The sequence below is a fragment of the Chiloscyllium plagiosum genome, unplaced genomic scaffold (assembly GCF_037043375.1).
Source record: "Chiloscyllium plagiosum isolate Xiang-an unplaced genomic scaffold, Cpla_swu_hap1 HiC_scaffold_1, whole genome shotgun sequence".
Classification (NCBI taxonomy): Eukaryota; Metazoa; Chordata; class Chondrichthyes; order Orectolobiformes; family Hemiscylliidae; genus Chiloscyllium; species Chiloscyllium plagiosum.
Genome location: NW_028270139.1, coordinates 102,539,755 through 102,560,820, shown reverse-complemented (window position 1 = coordinate 102,560,820; position 21,066 = coordinate 102,539,755). Strand labels below are relative to the sequence as shown.

General features: G+C 43.1%; 1 protein-coding gene across 12 annotated transcripts in view; it reads left to right on the top strand.

Moving 5' to 3' along the window:
- unc13bb (unc-13 homolog Bb (C. elegans)) overlaps positions 1-21,066 on the top strand; it is a 640,614-nt gene that overhangs the window by 123,485 nt on the left and 496,063 nt on the right. The gene's annotated exons all lie outside the window — the stretch shown is intronic.

Here is a 21,066-nt window from a genome sequence, read left to right as displayed (position 1 = left end):
CATTAATGGAGATGGAGAGGTCCAGGAAGGGGAGGGAGGTGTCAGAGATGGTCCAGGTAAATTTAAGGTCAGGGTGGAATGTGTTGGTGAAGTTGATGAATTGCTCAACCTCCTCGCGGGAGCACGAGGTGGCGCCAATGCAGTCATCAATGTAGCGGAGGAAGAGATGGGGAGTGGTGCCGGTGTAATTACGGAAGATCAACTGCTCTACATAGCCAACAAAGAGACAGGCATAGCTGGGGCCCATACGTGTGCCCATGGCTACCCGTTTGGTCTGGAGGAAGTGGGAGGATTCAAAGAAGAAATTGTTAAGGGTGAGGACCAGTTCGGCCAAACGAATGAGAGTGTTGGTGGAAGGGTACTGTTGGGGATGTCTGGAGAAGAAAAAAACGGAGGGCTTGGAGGCCCTGGTCATGGCGGATGGAGGTGTAGAGGGATTAGATATCCATGGTGAAGATGAGGCGTTGGGGGCCGGGGAAACGGAAGTTTTGGAGGAGGTGGAGGGTGTGGGTGGTGTCCCGAACGTATGTGGGGAGTTCCAGGACTAGGGGGGATAGGACAGTGTCGAGGTAGGTAGAGATGAGTTCAGTGGGGCAGGAGCAGGCTGAGACAATGGATCGGCCAGGGTGGTCAGGCTTGTGGATCTTGGGAAGGAGGTAGAACCCGGACTGAGGTTGGAAGCTGTGGGTGGGAGATCTCCTGAGGTGATGAGGTTCTGTATGGGCTGGGAGATGATGGTTTGGTGATGGGGGGTGGGGTCATGGTCGAGGGGGCAGTAGGAAGAGGTGTCCTCGAGTTGACGTTTGGCTTCAGTGGTGTAGAGGTCAGTGCGCCAGACTACCACTGCGCCCCCTTTATCCGCTGGCTTGATGGTGAGGTTGGGATTGGAGCAGAGGGATTGGAGGGCTGCGCATTGTGAGGGTGAGAGGTTGGAGTGGGGGAGGGAGGTAGACAGGTTGAGGCGGTTAATGTCCCAGCGGCAGTTGGAAATGAGGTCGAGGGCAGATAATAGGCCAGCGCGGGGTGTCCAGGTGGATGCAGTGTGTTGGAGGTGGGCAAAGGGGTCCTTGGAAGGTGGGCGGGAGTCCTGATTGTGAAAGTAAGCTCGGAGGCGGAGGCGGAGGCGACGGAAGAATTGTTCGACGTCACGGCGTGTATTAAATTCATTGATGCGTGGACGGATGAAGGTGAGTCCTTTGCTGAGGACTGATCGTTCGTCCTCAGTGAGGGGGAGGTCTGGGGGGATGGTGAATACTCGGCAGGGCTGGGATCTGGTGTGGGTGTAGAGCTGGGAGTGGGGGTGGAACCTGTAACTGGAATGGCTGTGATGGTTGGGGGAATGAGGGTGGAGTTATGAGCAGGGGTAGTGTTCCCTTTGGGGTTCTGGGGTGTGGGGATAGTGACAGTGGAGTCTGTGGGAGGCATGTCAGCAGAATGCAGGTGAGTGGCGCTGGTGGGGGCGGAAGTGGTGGTGACCACGGCAGTAGGGGTGGCGGAATTCACTGAGCATGTGGCATCAGCGATGATGTGAAGGGCGGAAGTGATGTCACGTGTGATGCATGAGGAATTGTGAGGGGTGGAAGTGGTTGTGGGAGAGGCCATGATGGGGGCGGAAGTGACATCATCAATCAGCGTGGGGGTGGCAGCTGCATCAGGCGCATGGCTAATGGCGGAATAGATTCCAAGGCCAGGGGAATCTTCTGGAATGTTTGAGGAGCGCTGGTTATGGAGGTGGGTGGATAAAAGTTTGTTGTACTTACAGTTTTTGATGTTTGAGATGGAATTGAAATACTGTTTGTTGAGAATACTCCTGAGGATGTAGTTCAGAGTGGGTCCTTTGCAATTCTGAGAGAGTGTGGCCCTCAGCTGAGGCAGGGCTGACTGTAGAGAGGTTAGGTGCCGGCGCATTGCCGCAAGCCAAGAGCAGAGGATCTTGGAGGAGAACTGTTGCTGGTGTTTTTGAATCTGGTCTGCACTGTTTGTGATGTTCGGGTCTGAATTCTGCTTGTTTAAAGGTGGTCCGGAGTCTGTGCGGGATGAGTTAGTTACGGAGGCAGGCACTGAGGAAGCATTGGGGAGACTGGGCGCCTCCTAGCAGAGCGCTTTAGGGAACATCTCCGGAACACCCGCACCAATCAACCACATCGCTTCGTGGCCCAACATTTCAACTCCCCCTCCCACTCTGCCGAGGACATGGAGGTCCTGGGCCTCCTTCACCGCCGCTCGCTCACCACCAGACGCCTGGAGGAAGAACGCCTCATCTTCCGCCTCGGAACACTTCAACCTCAGGGCATCAATGTGGACTTTAACAGTTTCCTCATTTCCCCTTCCCCCACCTCACCCTGGTTCCAAACTTCCAGCTCAGCACTGTCCCCATGACTTGTCCGGACTTGTTCTACCTGCCTATCTCCTTTTCCACCTATCCACTCCACCCTCTCCTCCCTGACCTATCACCTTCATCCCCTCCCCCACTCACCCATTGTACTCTATGTTCCTTTCCCCCACCCCCCACCTTCCTCTAGCTTATCTCTCCATGCTTCAACTCATTGCCTTTATTCCCGATGAAGGGCTTTTGCCCGAAAAGTCGATTTCGAAGCTCCTTGGATGCTGCCTGAACTGCTGTGCTCTTCCAGCACCACTAATCCAGAACTTCAGTTAAATCCCCTGTAGGATGCTGAGAGTTAATTTGATGGATTGTTTGCCAAGTCGAAATCTTATGACATCCAGAGCTAATAGACCAGAGGCTACGTGTTTTGAATTTAGAATCAGAATTCTCTACGTTTGTGTTTCGCCAGCAGCTGAAGATGGTTAGACTAAGGACTCTACCTTGAGCTTTGTTTAGAGCACCTGCAGTGAATTCCTTGGACAGGCGTGATTTGCCTCCAACAATCAAAATTGTGTTCCATGTTCTCAATATCACTTCAGCCTTTCTGTGATTCCAACTGACTTTAGTTTTATTTCGATTCATTAATGCCACACTTCTTCAAGGGCTCTTTTTATGATCAGGTTAACCACACTCATCCTCAACCATAGAATTCAGTTTTTCTATGCATGTTTCGACCAAGCAGATAATGAGTTAGGAGTGGAGCAGTTCTGGCGAAACGGAGCAACAGTGAGCTGGTTATTGGTGAGTAGGTGCTGTGGAATAGCATTGTCAATGACACATTCTATCAGTTTGCTAATGATTTAGAATAGATTGGATTGTAATTTACTGGATTGAATTTGTATTGCTTTTTGTGGTTAGGATGTACTTGGGCAATTTTCCATTTTGGGTTGATGCCAGTATTGTAATCTATCACTGTCTTCCAATGGTATGAACCTCTTTGTACTATTTACTGTATCAACTAACTTAATACTTGCAGCAAACTTCGGTATATGGCTTTCTATTCCTTCATCCAAGTTATTTATAAATATTGTAAAAGAACAGGGACTCCTGATGTATTCTCGGGGGACATCATTAATCACATTTTGCCATTTTCCTCTGTATCCTCCCTCCTAAACCGACTCCTTTGTTGCCTCCAATTCTAGCTTTGACTACTTTCAGTGTGCATTGTTATTTTCTGTAAGTTATTTTAATAATGCATATCAACATGAACATACTCTTATTTTCTGGGTTGGTTCCTTTCTCAGAAACTTCAACATGATTTACACAATGATTTACGTCTGGCTCTGTTGATCAGTTTCTGTTTGTCCAAACACTTTATCACTCTCCCTCATTAAATGCTAATCAATTGAAGCTGTTTGACATCAGTTGAGATAACTTGAAAAAAAAATTGCTTTAATTGCTGCAAAGCCTGAGTTCATTTTTTATTTTAGATTACTTAGTGTGGAAACAGGCCCTTCAGCCCCACAAGTCCACACCGACCCAACCCCAACCAGACCCATTCCCCTACCTTTACCCCTGCACCTAACACTAATGGCAATTTAGCATGGTCAGTTCACCTAACCTGCACATTTTTGGACTGTGGGAGGAAACCGGAGCACCCGGAGGAAACCCACACAGACACAGGGAGAACGTGCAAACTCCACACAGTCAGTCGCCTGACACGCACACACTTTAGAAATGTACCATGAAGACTCCTTATGCCGCATCGCAACACTACACACTTCATCCTTTCATGTGCTAATTGTCTGCCCATTCTCATCGTCTATCTATGTACCAGTAGAAGTTGAGATTGGAGATGTTGCCAGGAAGCATGCAGCATCGTCTACTATTTCCTACTTGTGTCCTGTGATCTACAATTAGGTCCCTCTGTTTCTTCAGCTTTTCAGGTCATCACTTTCTTACGCTTTTGTAGAACCTCCTTCCAGCAAATCTGTACGTTATAAAGGTTTTTATTCATTTAACAAATGTGGACTTTGTTGGCTTGGCAAGCATTTCTTGCCCTTGGGTTGCTCTGGTAAAGAGGTGGTGAGCTCCTTTTTGAACCAAAGCAATGCAACTAGTGTAGGTAGATTCCAAGGTTATTATTAAGGGAATTACTGATGGAAAGGTGACATATATCCAACTCAGGATTGTGAGTGGCTTGGAGGGGAACTTGCATGGTGGTGTTCCCATGTATCTGCTCCCCTACACCTTCTGGGCAGCAATTGTCATGGGTTAGAAGGCACTATGCAAGGAGCCTTTGATTTCTGGAGTGCATCTTGTTGATGGTACACTGTGCTTGTACTGATGGAGGAGGGAGTAGATGTTTGTGGATGTGGTGCCAATCAATCAGGCTGCTCTTTCCTGGACGGTGTGAAGCTCATTAAGTATTGTTGTGGCTACACTCATCCAGGAGCACTGGGGGTATTCCATCACACTCTTGACTTGTGTCTTGCAAGACAGTTACTAGCGGAGTACCACAAGGATATGTTTTGGGTCCATTGTTTGCCATTTACACAAATGACCTGGATGAGGGCATTGAAGGATGGGTGAGTAAATTTGCGGGTGACACTAAGGTCAGTCGAGTTGTGAATAATGACGAAGGATGTTGTAGGTTACAGAGAGACATAGATAAGCTGCAGAGTGGGCTGAAAGGTGGAAAATGGAGTTTAATATGAAAAAGTGAGGTGATTCACTTTGGAAGGAGTACCAGGAATGCAGAGCTTTGGGCTAATGGCAAGATTCTTGGTATGTAGATGAGCAGAGAGATCTGTGTCCAGGTACATATTTATTGGTAGAGGGATTGAGTTTCAGAACCGTGAGATCATGCTGTAGCTGTACAAAACTCTGGTGGCCACAAATGGAGTATTGCATACAGTTCTGTTCACCGCATTATAGGAAGGATGTGGAAGCTTTGGATAGAGGTCAGAGGAGATTTACTAGGATGTTGCCTGCTATGGAGGGAAGGTCTTACGAGGAAAGGCTGAGGGACTTGAAGCTATTTTCGTTACTGAGAAGATTGGATGAGAGGCAACTTTATTGAGATATATAAAATAATCAGAGGATTAGATGGGCTGGACAGTTAGAGCCTTTTTCCCCGGATGGTGATGGCAATGGCTAGCACGAGGGGACATAGCTTTAAATTGAGAGGTGATAGATATAAGTCAAAGATTCCAAAGATTCTGTGAAGGAAAATGGATGAAATTTAAATTAACTTAGTATGACTGCTCAGTATCAAATGAAAAATGGGAATAGTGGCTGAACTGATTGAAAGGGGAGGATGGGGCTAGTGATGTTGTATGGTTTCTTTTTTGCTCTCCAATTTCTAAAGATAATCAATATCACAGAAATTGGATTTTTTTTTTCGGTGGGGGGAGCCTTCTGTTGCTTTTCGTGATTTGGGACCTTTTTCTTGATGCTGCCACTGATCGAGCTGAACTGACTAGCATTTGAAAACTTGTAGTTAAATGGCCCATTGTCTCAGTCCAGGACATGATATTTTACAATATTAGTCTAGTGGTTAATTAACTTTACCACACTTTCACCATGACTGAGTGACTCCATTCATGCTGGGGATGTTGGATCTAATGGCATTAATTCATCGGCACGACTAGAAATTCACTTGAAACTGTAACCTGAAACATATATTTTCTGAGATTTGGGTTAGGGAATGCAAAAAAAGTGTTTTTAAAAAAAAAACAGCAGAATGAAGAAATAAAATTATTACGTTCAGATTTTACTGACACATTACACATTTACGGATGTGGTAATAACTTAGAGATTGGAAATTGGTCGAGAAAAGTTGTTCATCTAAATGATTTATTTTCCTTCACCACTTAGTGGAACTCACTGCTCTATTATCTGAAAGTGTTTCCTGCATTTACAAATGCTTGAATGATGGTATAAAGTACTGCAACAGCAAATGATTGTTAACTTTGAGTATCCATTCTGCATTCTGTGATGGCAATCTTATTAGTCTTAGAAAAAATAAGTGTGCATTCCAGTGTAGCAGAATTACTTTATTTATTTCATCATGCTTTCTTGAGTACTTGACAATAACTCTATATTTCAATCCATGAAAGCAAGAAAAAAATGGAAATTCTGCCATGCATCTTGAGAAAACAACCATTAAATATTTATGAAATACAGATTGAGCAGGCCAGCTATATGGATCATAATTATACATAGGTTTGAATTTGTTGTGTTGCAGTGAACATTGAGTGCTTTTTTTATAATTAATGAAGGTTCCTCATGACATGTTGGGAATAATCCTATGTTAGTTTTAACCATCAGCCTGGAATAGCTAGTGGCCCAAAACATTGCTTGACCTTGTCTATTGAGTACTTTCGCCAGATGATCTGGGAAAGATTGGAACTTGAGTTTGGATTTTGAGACATTAATTTGGCTGAAATAAGTTAGAATACCAATGTCGGTTTATGCATTCTTGGAAAGAGTAAGAGAGCAAGAGGGAGAACCATCCTTAGCTTTTTGGGGTAAAATTTAGGATTGGATTGTGTTATTTAAATGTCAATGAAATATGAATTTAGCAAAATATGTGAAAGATTGCTCAAACTGAACAGAGTTTGGACACAGCATAACAGAAGTACAGTTGAGGAAACCATTTGACTCAGCAACTTAGAATCCCTTTTAAACCTTTGCCCTCTCCCCTTAAATCTATGTCCTCTTGTTTTGGACTTTCCGACCCGAGGGGCAAAAAATGTTAGCAATTCCCTTTCTTTATGGCCCGCATTACTTTATAAACCGCTATTTAGTTACTCCTCGGCCTCCTACAATCCAGGAAATAAATTTAGTTGACAACCACTTGATGAAGGAGCAGCACTCTGGAAGCTAATGCTTCCAAATAAACCTTTTGGACTATAACCTGGTGTTGTGATTTTTAACTTTGTACACCCCAGTCCAACACCGGCATCTCCAAATCAAGCATGTCAAACACCTCCTTTACCACCATGTCTACCTGATGCTACTATGTTTCTATCCCCCGAGGTCTCTTTATTCAACAACACTCCATAGGGCCCTACCATTAACTGTCTAAGTCCTGCCCTGATTTGTCTCTTCAAAATGCAAGACATCGCATTTATTTAAATTTCAAGTCCATCTGCTGTTCCTCTTAGATAAATTTCTTCAATATCCACTATACCACCAATTCTGATCTCATCCGCAAATGTAGTAACCAGGCCTCCTATATTCTAAGCTGAAAAATGTGTTGCTGGAAAAGCGCAGCAGGTCAGGCAGCGTCCAAGGAACAGGAGAATCGACGTTTCGGGCATAAGCCCTTCTAACAGAAACGTCGATTCTCCTGCTCCTTGGATGCTGCCTGACCTGCGTGCTTTTCCAGCAACACATTTTTCAGCTCTGACCTCCAGCATCTGCAGTCCTCACTTTGTCCTCCTATATTCTAATCCAAATCATTTATATAAATGACTAGCAACATTAGACCAACTGATCCTTGTGGCACACTGCTGGTCATAGGCCTCCAGTCTGAACAACAACCATCCATCACCACTCTGTTGTCTCCTGTCAATCCAATTTTGTATCCAATTGTCCAATAGTCTCGCTGTCCCTGGATCTCATGTAATCTCATCTTATGAACTAGTCTACCATGCCGAACCATGTCAAAGGCCTTGCTAAAGTCCATGTAGAAAATGTCTACCACTCATGTATCTTCTTGGTCACCTCTTCAAAAGACTTAATCAAGTTACTGAGATACTACTTTCCATACACAAAACTATACTTCGTATCCCTGAACAGTCCTTTCCTTTCCAAATGCATGCAGATCCTGTGTCTCAGAATCCTGACCCACCACTGACATCAGGCTCACCGTCTGTAGTACCCTGTCTTTTCCTTGCTGCATTTCTTAAATAATAGCACAACATGAAACCCCTCCAGTTTTCTAGCACCTGACTCATGATTGCTGATGAAATAAATATCACTATGAGGGGCCTTCAAATGTCTTCCTGTGTTTCCCATGTGTCCTAGGAAACACTTAATGAAGTACTGGCAATGTATTTTGGTATTTGAAGACCTCCACCTCTCATTTTCTGGAATGTGGACTTTTTTTCCCCCAAAATATTTATTTACTGAGTTCCCTAACATCCATGCTTTTGTCCACACTAAATACTGATGGAAATATCATTTAGGATTTCACCCATCTCCTCTTGCTCGGCATATCGGTGGCCTCATTGATCTTTAAGGGGCCATATTCTCTCACTAGTTACTGCCTCATGCATAATGTATTTAGAGAATCTCTTTGGATTCCCCTTAACCTTATCTGCCAAAACTACTTCATGTCCCCATTTTTCCCTCCCGATTTCCCCCTGTGTACTCCGACTCTCAATATATTGCTAAAGAGTTTCACTTGATCTTAGCCATCCATACCTGACACATGTCTCCTCCCTTTTTCTTGACCAGAGCCTCAATATCTTTAGTTATCCAGTGTGCCCTATTCCGACCAGCCTTGCTCTTCACACTGACAGGAACATGCTGTCCCAGTCCTCTGTCATTATCTCAAACCCTCTATTCCCAGCAACATCTTGATAAATCTCTTTTGAACTCTCTCCAGCTTAATAATATCCTTCCTACAACACAGCGACCAGAACTGGACACAATCCTCTCGAAAAGGCCTCACCAATATCTTGTACAACTCAACATAATGTCCCAACTTCTATACTCAAAGACTAAGCAATGAAGGCAATTGTGTTAAACGCCTTCTTAACCACCCTATCTATATGTGATGCAAACTTCAAAGAATTATGTGTGGAATCCTTAGATCTCTCTGTTCTACAATACTACTAGGGCACTACCATTAATTGTATAAGTCCTGCCCTTGTTTGTTTTACTAAAATGCAATACCTTGCATTTATCCAAGTTATGCTCCATCTGCCATGCTTCAGCACTTTGACCCAACTGATCAAGATCGCTTTGTAATCTTAGATTACTTTCTTCATTGTCTAATACACTACCAATTTTGGTGGTAATTTGCAAACTTACCAACCATGCCTTAGATCATACCACATAGGAGTGGAAGTAAGGCCATTCAGCCCATCAGGTCCACTACACCATTTAATTGTGGCTGAATGGACATTTCAGCTCCACTTACCTGCACTCACCCCATAGCCGTTAATTCCTTGCGAGATCAAGAATCTATCAATCTCTGTCTTGAAGACATTTAACATCCCGGCCTCCACTGCACTCCGTGACAATGGATTCCACCTCTCTCTGGCTGAAGAAAAGTCTTCTCATTTCCATTCCAAATTGACCCCTTCTAATTCTAAGGCTGTGCCCACTGGTCCTAGTCTCCCTGCCTAATGGAAACAACTTCCCATCGTCCACCCTTTCTAACCAATGCATTATCTTGTAAGTTTCTATTAGATCTCCCCTCAACTTCTAACTGTTATGGACTAAGCCAGTCCACTCAAAACATTCTTATGCAGGCAGCTCCAGACCATAACTTTGCAATTTCTTTTGGTAAATGTGCAGAGAAAATTACCCAGATTAAGTTAGCTAGGTTGACTACTAGATTTTAAAACAGATAAAAATTTATTCACAACATTACACAATGAAACACAAAGAACAGAATAAAGAACCCCTACAGAACTCAACCTATCCAACTAGACTTAATTCTGCTGTTCTGAATATACACAACAGTCTCAATTAACAAACTCCCTTTAAAACCCAGTCTCAATGCAACACGTGCTTACAGGTTGAAGTTGAAGGGCAGAAAACAGTTTCCACATAGCTCCCTGTTGAAATTCCCAATTCAAGACTGACCTAAAACTGCTCAACTCAGCTAAAGAGCTGACCATTCCCCTTTAATATACAGGTCACTTCTGAAACATGACCAGTTTGGCCTGAAGTCTCATCTGTTTACATGTAAACAAAAGGCCTCTCAATATCCTTGTCATCCGCTGCACCAAACCAGGCTGATCAGAGCCCAGCCCAGTTTATTGCCCCTGTGAAAAAAATCAAGGACAGAGTCTCCTTGAGCAAGGAACAGCTTTTAGGAAAGAAGGGACTAGCTTTGTGACAAATTAATACAATCCCAGGATCTTCAGCCATTCATTGTATGTTAGGCCAACTGTTCCAGGGATCATCTGTGTGCATCTCAGCTGGACACACTGCAGTGCCAGTATGCCATTCATGAGCTATGGGACCCAAAATTGGACACCGCATTTTAAATGGGGCCTAACGAGAGCTTTATAAAGTCAAAGAAGCACATTGCTGCTTTTATATTCTTGAGATAAATGACGACATTACATTCGCTTTCTTAATCACGGACTCAACCTGCAAGTCAACCTTTAGAGAATCCTGGACTAGCACTTCCAGATCCCTTTGTGCCTGGGCTTTACGAATTTTCTCACCGTTTGGAAAATAGTCCATGCCTGTATTCTTTTTTCCAAAGTGCTAAACCTCACATTTGCTCACATTGACTTCCATCTGTCTAAATCTTTCTGCAGCTTCCCCACCACCTCAGTACTACCGTGCCTGTCCACCTAACCTCGTATCATCGGAATACTTCGTCAGAATGCCTCCTGTCCCTCCATCTAGATCATTAATATATAAAGTGAACAGCTGCAGCCCCAACATTGAACCCTGTGAGCCACAACTTGTCACCGGCTGCCATTCTGAAAAAGAACCTTTTATCCCAACTCTCTGCCTTCTGTCAGACAGCCAATCCTCAATCCATGCCAGTAGCTCACCTTGAACAGCATGGGCCCTCACCTTACTCAGCAGCTTCCCATGAGGCACTTTATCAAAAGTCTTTTGGAAGTTGTTATAGATAACATTTACTGGGTTTCCCTGGTCTAACCTACTTGTTATCTCTCCAAAGGATTTTAATAGGTTTGTCAGGCATGACCTCCCCTACTAAATCCATGCTGACTTGCTCTAATCTGACCCTGCATTTCTAAGTATTTAGAAAACTCATCATTAATGAACCTTAATATCCCCCAATTATAGAATCCCCTTTTCAATACTTTTCTTTTTGCTCTCCCCTCTTGAGAGGCCTTCTCTTTCATGGTGCCATGGTCAGCTGGCTCATCATGTCCATAGCCCTTTTCATCATCCATACAGGGAACAAAAATCTCATTCCTGTTGGATAAGGTCAAGGGCTGAGGCTATCTCTGCTGTATTCTTGCCTGCCTTGTATATTTAATTTGGTCTCTAGAATTCTGTACAAGCTCCAAACTTCTCTCTTGCCTTATTGACTTGCTAATAGGAGGCAGAGGATAGTAGTAGAAGGGTATTTTTCTGTCTGGAGTGGATAGTGTGGAAGGTTGGAGGACCTGTTTGGGCATTATGAAGCACTAGGCAGGAAATTGAAGCACAGGTCCTCAAGGGTCATAATCTCCGGATTACTGCCCGAGCCACGTGCCAATTGGCATAGGGACAAGAAAATTAGGCAAGTAAACACGTGGCTAAGGGATTGGTGTGGGAAAGAGGGATTCCACTTCATGGGGCATTGGCATCAGTTTTGGAACAGGGGGGATCTGTACCGTTGGGACGGTCTCCACCTGAACCGATCAGGTACCAATGTTCTAGCGAAGAGGATAAATAGGGTGGTCAGTAGGACTTTAAACTTCTGAGTTGGGGGGAAGGGAAAGTGAAAGCGACAGGGAGTATGGAGGTAAATGGCAAGATAAGCAGCAGGATAGCATGTTTCCAGGCGGATTTAAAATTGAGGCAGACTGAGAATGCAGTAAAAAGCAAGGATAACTTAGGACATATGACTTCCAACATCTCTAATGATAAGGAAGTTAGCATTAAGGCACTTTACCTGAATGCTCGTAGCATTCATAACAAAGCCGATGAACTAATGGCACAGATAATAGTGAATGATTATGATGTAGTAGGCATCACAGAGACTTGGTTACAGGGGGGGGTCAGGACTGGCAGTTAAACCTCCATGGTTTTTCAACTTATCGAAAAGACAGAGAGGTGGGCAGAGGGGGTGGGGTTGCCTTGTTAGTTAAGAACAAAATTAAATCTATGGTATTGAATGACATAGCGTCGGATGATGTGGAGTCTGTGTGGGTGGAATTGAGGAACCACAAAGGCAAAAAAAACATAATTGGAGTTGTGTATAGACCTCCTAACAGTGGTCAGGACCAGGGACGCAACATGTACTGGGAAATAGAGAAGGCATGTCAGAAAGGCAAGGTTACATTGATCATGGGAGACTTCAATATGCAGATGGACTGGGTAAATAATGTTGCTAGTGGATCTAAAGAAAGGGAATTCATGGAATGCTTACAGGATGGCTTTTTGGAACAGCTTGCCATGGGACCCACAAGAGAGCAGGCTATTCTGGACCTCGTGCTTTGCAATGAACCAGACTCTATAAAAGATCTTAAAGTAAGGGAACCCTTAGGAAGTAGCGACTATAATATGGTAGAGTTCAGTCTGGAGTTTGAAAGGGAGAAGGCAAAATCGGATGTAATGGTGTTACAGTTGAATAAAGGTAATTATGAGGGCATGAGAGAGGAACTGACTAAAATAGACTGGAAGCAGAGGCTAACCGGGAAGACAGTAGAGCAAAAATGGCAGGAGTTTGTAGGTATAATTGAGGACACTGTACAGAGGTTCATTCCCAAGAAAAGAAAGATTAACCGGGGAGGGATTAGACAACCTTGGCTGACAAAGGAAGTCAGGAAATGTATTAAAGAAAAAGAGAGATCCTATAAAGTGGCTAAGAACAGTGGGAAATCAGAAGATTGGGAAGGATACAAAAGCAAACAGAGGATAACAAAGAGTGTAATAAGAAAGGAGAGGCTCAAATATGAAGGTAGGCTAGCCAGTAATATTAGAAATAATAGTAAAAGTTTCTTTCAGTACATAAGAAACAAACGACAGGCAAAAGTAGACATTGGGCCACTTCAAACTGATGCAGGAAGCCTAGTGATGGGAGTTAAGGAAATAGCAGGAGAACTTAACAAGTACTTTGCGTCAGTCTTCACAGTGGAAGACATGAGCAATATCCCAAAAATTAAAGGGTGTCACGGGGCTGAGTTGAGTATGGTTGCCATTACGAAAGAGATAGTGCTAGAAAAGTTAAAAAGTCTTAAAATTGACAAATCTCCTGGCCCCGATGGGATACACCCTAGAGTTCTGAGAGAGGTGGCTGAGGAAATAGCAGAGGCATTGGTTGAGATCTTTCACGAGTCACTGGAGTCAGGAAAGGTCCCAGATGATTGGAAGATGGCTGTTGTAACCCCCTTGTTCAAGAAAGGATCAAGGCAAAAGATGGAAAATTATAGGCCAATCAGCTTAACCTCGGTTGTTGGTACAATTCTAGAATCCATCATTAAGGATGAGGTTTCTAAATTCTTGGAAGAGCAGAGTCTGATTAGAACAAGTCAACATGGATTTAGTAAAGGGAGGTCATGCCTGAGAAACCTGTTGGAATTTTTTGAAGAGGTAACAAGTAGGTTAGACCAGGAAAACCAGTGGATGTGGTCTATCTAGACTTTCCAAAGGCCTTTGATAAGGTGCCACACGGGAGGCTGCTGAGCAAGGTGAGGGCCCATGGTGTTCGAGGTGAGCTGCTGGGATGGATTGAGGATTGGCTGTCTAACAGAAGGCAGAGAGTTGGGATAAAAGGTTCTTTTTCAGAATGGCAGCCGGTGACGAGCGGTGTCCCGCAGGGTTCGGTGCTGGGGCCATAGCTGTTCGCATTATATATTAACGATTTGGATGAGGGAACCGGGGGCATTCTAGCGAAGTTTGCCGATGATACGAAGTTAGGTGGACAGGCAGGTAGTACTGAGGAAGTGGGGAGGCTACAGAAGGATCTTGACAGGTTGGGAGAGTGGTCCAGGAAATGGCTGATGGAATTTAACGTGAGCAAGTGCGAGGTCTTGCACTTTGGCAAAAAGAATAAAAGCATAGACTACTTTCTAAATGGTTCGAAAATTAATAAAGCCAAAGCACAAAGGGATCTGGGAGTGCTAGTCGAGAATTCTCTAAAGGTAAACATGCAGGTTGAGTCCGTGATTAAGAAAGCGGGTTGGAATATAAAAGCAGAGATGTACTACTAAGACTTTAAAAAGCTCTGGTTAGGCCCCATTTGGAGTACTGTGTCCAGTTTTGGTCCCCACATCTCAGGAAGGACATACTGGCACTGGAACGTGTCCAGCAGAGATTCACACGGATGATCCCTGGAATGACAGGTCTAACATATGAGGAATGGCTGAGGATACTGGGATTGTATTCGTTGGAGTTTAGAAAATTAAGGGGAGACTTAATAGAGACGTACAAAATAATACATGGCTTGGAAAAGGTGGATGCTAGGAAATTGTTTCAGTTAAACGAGGAGACTAGGACCCGTGGACACAGCCTTAGAATTAGAGGGGGTCATTTCAGAACAGAAATGCGGAGACATTTCTTCAGCCAGAGAGTGGTGGGCCTGTGGAATTCATTGCCACGGAGTGCAGTGGAAGCCGGGACGCTAAATGTCTTCAAGGCCGAGATTGATAGATTCTTGTTGTCTCGAGGAATTAAGGGCTACGGGGAGAACGCTGGTAAGTGGAGCTGAAATGCGCATCAGCCATGATTGAATGGCGGAGTGGACTCGATGGGCCGAATGGCCTTACTTCCACTCCTTTGTCTTATGGTCTTATGGTCTTGTGGTTGCCAAAGGATACAGCAAGCTATTGGTCTCTTCCAGATATGGGAAGAGAAATGGCAAATGGAGTTTAATGTGGGCAAGTGTGATGTGCTGCACTTTGGGAGATTAAATGTTGAGGACAAGTATATCGTTAATGGCAGGACCTTGAACAACACTTATGAACATTGGGACTTTGTGGTCCAAGTCCACACATTTGGATAGGTTGACAAAGAAAACATCTGATATGCATGCCTTTATTGGCCGAGACATTGAGGACAAGAGTCAGGATGTCATGTTGTAGCTTTGAGAGGAAGGGTTACCAGACTTGAAATGTTGACTCTGATTCTTCTTCACAGATGCTGCCAGACCTGCTCAGGTTTTCCAGCAACTTCTGTTTTTGCAGCTTTATAAGACTTTTGTTAGGCCATACTTAGATTATTGCACTCAAATTCTGGTCATCATATTAGAAAAAGAACATGGAAGCTTTGGAGAGTGTGGAAGAGGTTTACCAGGATCCTGCCTGGATTACAGGGGATGAGCTACAATGAGAGGCTTGAAAAACTTGTTGTTTGGAGCAGCTGAGACTTGATTGGAGTCTATAGAGTAATGAGATGCATAGATAAGGTTGACTGCAAGAATCTTGTTTCCACAGTTGACATTTCTAATACTCAAGTGAGAGGGGAAAGTTAAAAAGAGATGTGATGGGCAATTTTGTTTTACACAGTGAAAAGAGTCAAGAATGTGCTGCCACAAGTGGCGGTGGAGGCAAATACAACAGGGGTGTTTAAGGGACTTGTGGATAAGCGCACGAATATGCAAGGAACGAAGGGATCTGGACCAAGGGCAGGCCAGAAGGGTGTTGTTTAATTTGACGTCATGTTTGGCACAACATCGTGGGCCCAAGGCCTGTTCCTGTGCTGTACAGTTCCATGTTCTGTACTTTTTTTTTAACAGAGGTAGTTGTGGTGCCGAAGACCTGGCTGGTGCTGTGATTTTCCCCTAAGAGGGTATCCCTGCCAATAGTTTATCATACCCTGTCAATCATACTCTGCCTCCTTCATGTTCCTTAGTACCTTTAACTGCCACTTCAACTGATCCATATGGTCTGAGAGGAGCTGCATCCAGACAAACTTGCTACAGATCGAGCTGTCAGGGACAGTCGACTGCTCCCGATTTCCCACTTCCAATGAAAGAGCATACTGCTCCACTGAATGCCATCTCTGCTGCTTTAATAATAGTGATGTGGAGGTGCTGGTGTTGGATTAGTTGAGACAAAGTCAAAAATCGCACAACATAAGGTTATAGTCCAATGCTTCTTAAATCTTTAATCAATTAGCATGGAGCTGTAGGTTATGATTGATTGATGTGCAAATCTCAGATTTTTTTTCAAATCGCTGCCCTGAGACAGACAAGGTGCCTAAAATACATTGTTTGAGTTGAGTTGAGTTGATAAACCCTTCCAAACCCATGAACACTTCATCTTGAAGGACAAAGGCAGCAGATACATGGGAACACCAACACCTTCAAGTTCCCTTCCAAGCCATTCACCATCTTGATTCGGAAATATATTTCTGTTCCTTCACTGCTGCTGGGTCAAAATCATGAATTCCTTCCCTAACTAAAAAAGTACACCGTCTTCGGGCTGTCAGTGCAGGTAGTCAATCCATGTAATATTTTATATATTCCATTTTGGAAGTGGAATCGGTTTGTTTCGAGATTCTAACCTTGCACTTTGGGTACATTATCTGAGCTAAGATGTCACCTTTTTTTGTAGAACTTTGGGTTGTCTCAAGAGTCTAACTTGGAAGAGTTTGTGAGATTTACATATTAGTGAACCAAAGCCTGCGACCCATTCTAAAAGATGAAAGAATTAGCAGCAATCGAGGTTTGTTCAATGTATCAGTTCAGTTGCATGACACTGTAATCTTTTGCTATAAATTGTCTTATGGTCCTACTCCTCAGTTACGTGATAAAGGAGCAGTGCTCTGATAACTAGTGCTTCCAAGTAAACCTGTTGGACTATAATGTGGTATTGTGTGATTTTTTAACTTTGTCCACCCTCGTCCAATACTGGCTCCTCCACATCAATCCTTCCGTTACGGCACTGAGGGTCAACCCACAGAAGGTGGACGAGAGTGGTTCAAGAAGGCACCTTCTCAAGGGACAGGCAATAAACACTGGCGAGCCAGTGACTCCTGGATCCCACAAAGAAACAAAAATATATACTGCAAGGATTGTCTTGTACCTCCCACTACCTTAAGCAAGTGGGAATGTGTAATAAATGGTGGCTACATCCACGTCACATGAATTAAGTAAAAATCAAATAGGTGAGGGCACTTCTTTTGTGTTGTAATTCATGATTTTTTTTAAATAGATATTTTTATTAGAAATGTAACATTTTTACAAGTTTACAAAAATAAACAAAACTCTCATATAAACATTGATATACAATTAGTTCAAATATACAATAGCCAAAATTTAACAAAAAAAACAAAACAAAAACAAATAAAAAAAACAAAAAAAGAAAAAAAAACAAATAAAACTCAACTATCTACTAATCTAACCTACAACTAACCAGAGTGTATATTTAAGTCTCTCACATGCTCGGAATGTGTTAACATCAGATGTAATAAAACCCGTATTTGTGCGGGATTCCTCCCCCGAGGGGCCCCGGACCAGCCAGGTTTGTGATCTCAATTAAATAAAAGCCCTTGTTAGGATAGCCGAAATATCTGTATTTATGTAATTCAAGAAGGGCTGCCATATTTTATAAAATAATTCGGTCTTTCGGTGCACCATATTTGTAAGGAAGTCAAGGGGAATACATTCCATAATTAATCTGTGCCAATTTGAAAGTCCAGGGGGGCCCTCAGCCACCCTGTTCACCAAAATATTTTTCCTTGCACAGAAAGAAAGAATAGAAAATAGTCTCTTCCCGTACGTGTCCAGGGAGGGAAAGTTCGAAAAGCCCAAGAGGAGAGATACAGGGTCCACTTTAATTTCCGTTCCTAAAATTTCTGTCAGGGTACTTGCTACTTTAGTCCAATATCTACGGATCTTATGACAGGTCCATAAGCAATGTACAAGAGTGCCCACCTCTATTTTGCATTTATGACACATTGGAGATGCTCCTGCCTTAAATTTTGCCAATCGAACCGGTGCTATATGGGTCCTATGAAGTATCTTCAGCTGGATAGCCTGGGTTCTGTTACAGATAGTAATTCTTCTAGCATTTTCCCAAATATCATTCCACGTTTCTATGGAGATTTCTAGTCCCAAATCCTGATCCCATGTTTTAAGCAGATTATCCATATCTCCCGATACTTCATCATGTAGTAAATGATAAATAGTACTGACGGAAGATACCCCCACTGGTCGTAGGACACTACTTTCTCTCTCGGATTTATAAAGACTATCTAATAACGTAGTCTTCTTCTGTATATAATCTCAAATTTGGAAGTATCGAAAGAGGTCTCCATTGGGTAATCCGAATTTCTGACGCAGCTGTTCAAAAGACATCAGGACCCCGTCTTTTAATAGATCTCCTAAACATGAGATACCCCTGGATCTCCAGAGTTTAAAAGTGGCATCTGTTAACCCCGGTTGAATTCCCCATGCTCCCACTATCGGTGCATAGGGGGATGTTTTATGTGGATTGTCCTCATTTTGCCGCATTATATTCCAAGTCTTGATTGTATTTAGTATTATAGGGTTTTTACAGTGATCCGTAATGATTTTCCTCTTGTCTGAGAATAAAAGGTTAATAAGTGGGTATTTTACTTGAGAGGCCTCGATGTCCAACCAGATTGATTGTGGATCAGACAAGACCCAATCAGCTATGTAACTTAATAGGGAACTTAACTGATATTTCCTAAAGTCTGGGAAGTCCAATCCACCCCTTGCCTGTGGAAGCTGTAGCTTCTTCAACTTAATGAGGGGCCGCCTATGATTCTAGATAAAGGAACCCAGCCAGCCATATAATTTACGTAAAGCCGTCCTCGGCAGCATCACTGGAAGCATTCTCATAGGATATAGGAGACGGGGCAGGACATTCATTTTGATTAGTGCTATTCTACCCAACCAGGAAATTGGTAGGTCTCCCCATCGCTGGAGGTCCTGCCTGATCCTTTCCAGTAAATGCACAAAATTAGCCTTTTCCAACTGACCAAATACTGGAGTAATAAAAATGCCTAAATATAAGAAGCCCTCCAGGGACCAGCGAAAGGGAAAAAGGGATCCGTCCGTTAAGCGGGGTATCATAGCAAGGCCACCCATTGGCATAGCCTCCGATTTTGAAAAGTTAATTTTATAGCCTGAGAATGCACTAAATGTATTGATAACTTGGATTAGGCGAGGTATGGACATCAGAGGGTTACTGAAGAATAGAAGAACATCATCTGCATAAAGGGTAATTTTATGTTTACCTGTACCAATCCTTGGGGCCACTATATTAGGATCAGCTCATATAGCTTCTGCTAGTGGTTCAATTATTAGCGTAAATAACAATGGCGAGAGGGGACATCCCTGATGGCAGCCCCTACCCACACTAAATCTATCCGAACCTAATCCATTGGTAACCACAACTGCTTTGGGATCACTATACAATGTTGAGACCCATTTGGTAAACACCTGTCCAACGCCAAACCTCTCCAATATGTAAAACAAATATGACCATTCGACCCTATCAAATGCTTTTTCCGCGTCTGATGAAACCACTACTCCTGGTATCTTTCCCTGATGACAGGCTTGAATCATATTCAGAGCCCTTCTAATATTATTGGATGATCTACGGCCCTTAATAAACCCCGTCTGATCCTCCTTTATAATATGTGGCAGTATCCTTTCTAGTCTCAGTGCTAATGTTTTAGAGAGGATTTTAAAATCTACATTTAGCAAGGATATTGGTCTGTATGATGTACAATCTTCTGGGTCCTTTCCTTTTTTAAGGATAAGAGAGATATTTGCCTCTTTCAGCGAAGGCGGGAGACAGCCCTGACTATATGCATAGTTATACATGTCCATAAGTGGACCAGCCAGTATTTCTGTAAATTCTTTATAGAATTCAGCTTGAAAACCATCTGGGCCCGGCGCCTTACCATTCTGAAGTTGCCTAATTGCATCAAGTATTTCTTGGAGTGTAAGAGGAGCATTTAGGACCGATACTTGTTCTGGAGTTAGGCCTGGAAAAGTCAAATTTTTAAAAAATGACTGCATCCTCTTCGTCCTATCTTCACAATCCTGTGATTTATATAACTCAGAATAAAATTCTCTAAAGATCGCATTAATCTTTTTATGATCATGAGTCAAAATACCCGTACTTTCCTTGATAGATGTAATAGTCTGAGGGGCCTTTTTCTTCTTTGCAAGAAATGCTAAGTATCTACCCGGTTTGTCGCCATATTCATATAACCTTTGCTTTGCAAATAATATTTCCCTCTTAGCCGTTTGAGTAAGCGTAGTGTTTAGAGCTGTCCTAAGAGCTGTAATCCTTTGCAATTTAATAATAGAAAGTCTATCAGTGTATGCTGTTTCAGCTGCTTTTAAGCGGGTTTCAAGCAGATGCTGTTGTTCTCCCTTTAATTTCTTCTGGGTCGCTGAGTAGGAGATCATCAAGCCTCGCGTGTAAGCTTTGATGGTCTCCCACATCATTGACGGGTTGCTAGCTGTACCTGAATTAATTTCTAGAAAAGTTTTAAATTCTTGAAAGAAGTACTTTACAAATTTACTATCTTTCATGAGGAAGGGGTCCATACGCCAATGCCGAGGGGATGTCCCATTGTTCCTCGCCTTAGTTTCCACATATATAGCAGCGTGGTCGGAAATTGTTGTACTACCTATTTTACAGGATGATATGGAATTTTAAAAAATCGAGGGGGCAAAAAACATATCAATTCTGGTATAACATTTATGTGGATTAGAGTAGAAAGAAAAATCTCTGCCCTGTGGATGAAGACATCTCCATACATCTACTAATCCTAATTCTTTGTTCAGATCCATCAATTGTCTAGATCTGGGAGATACTCCTGCAGTACTCTTGGGAATCCTATCTATTTCCGGATCCATAATACAATTAAAGTCT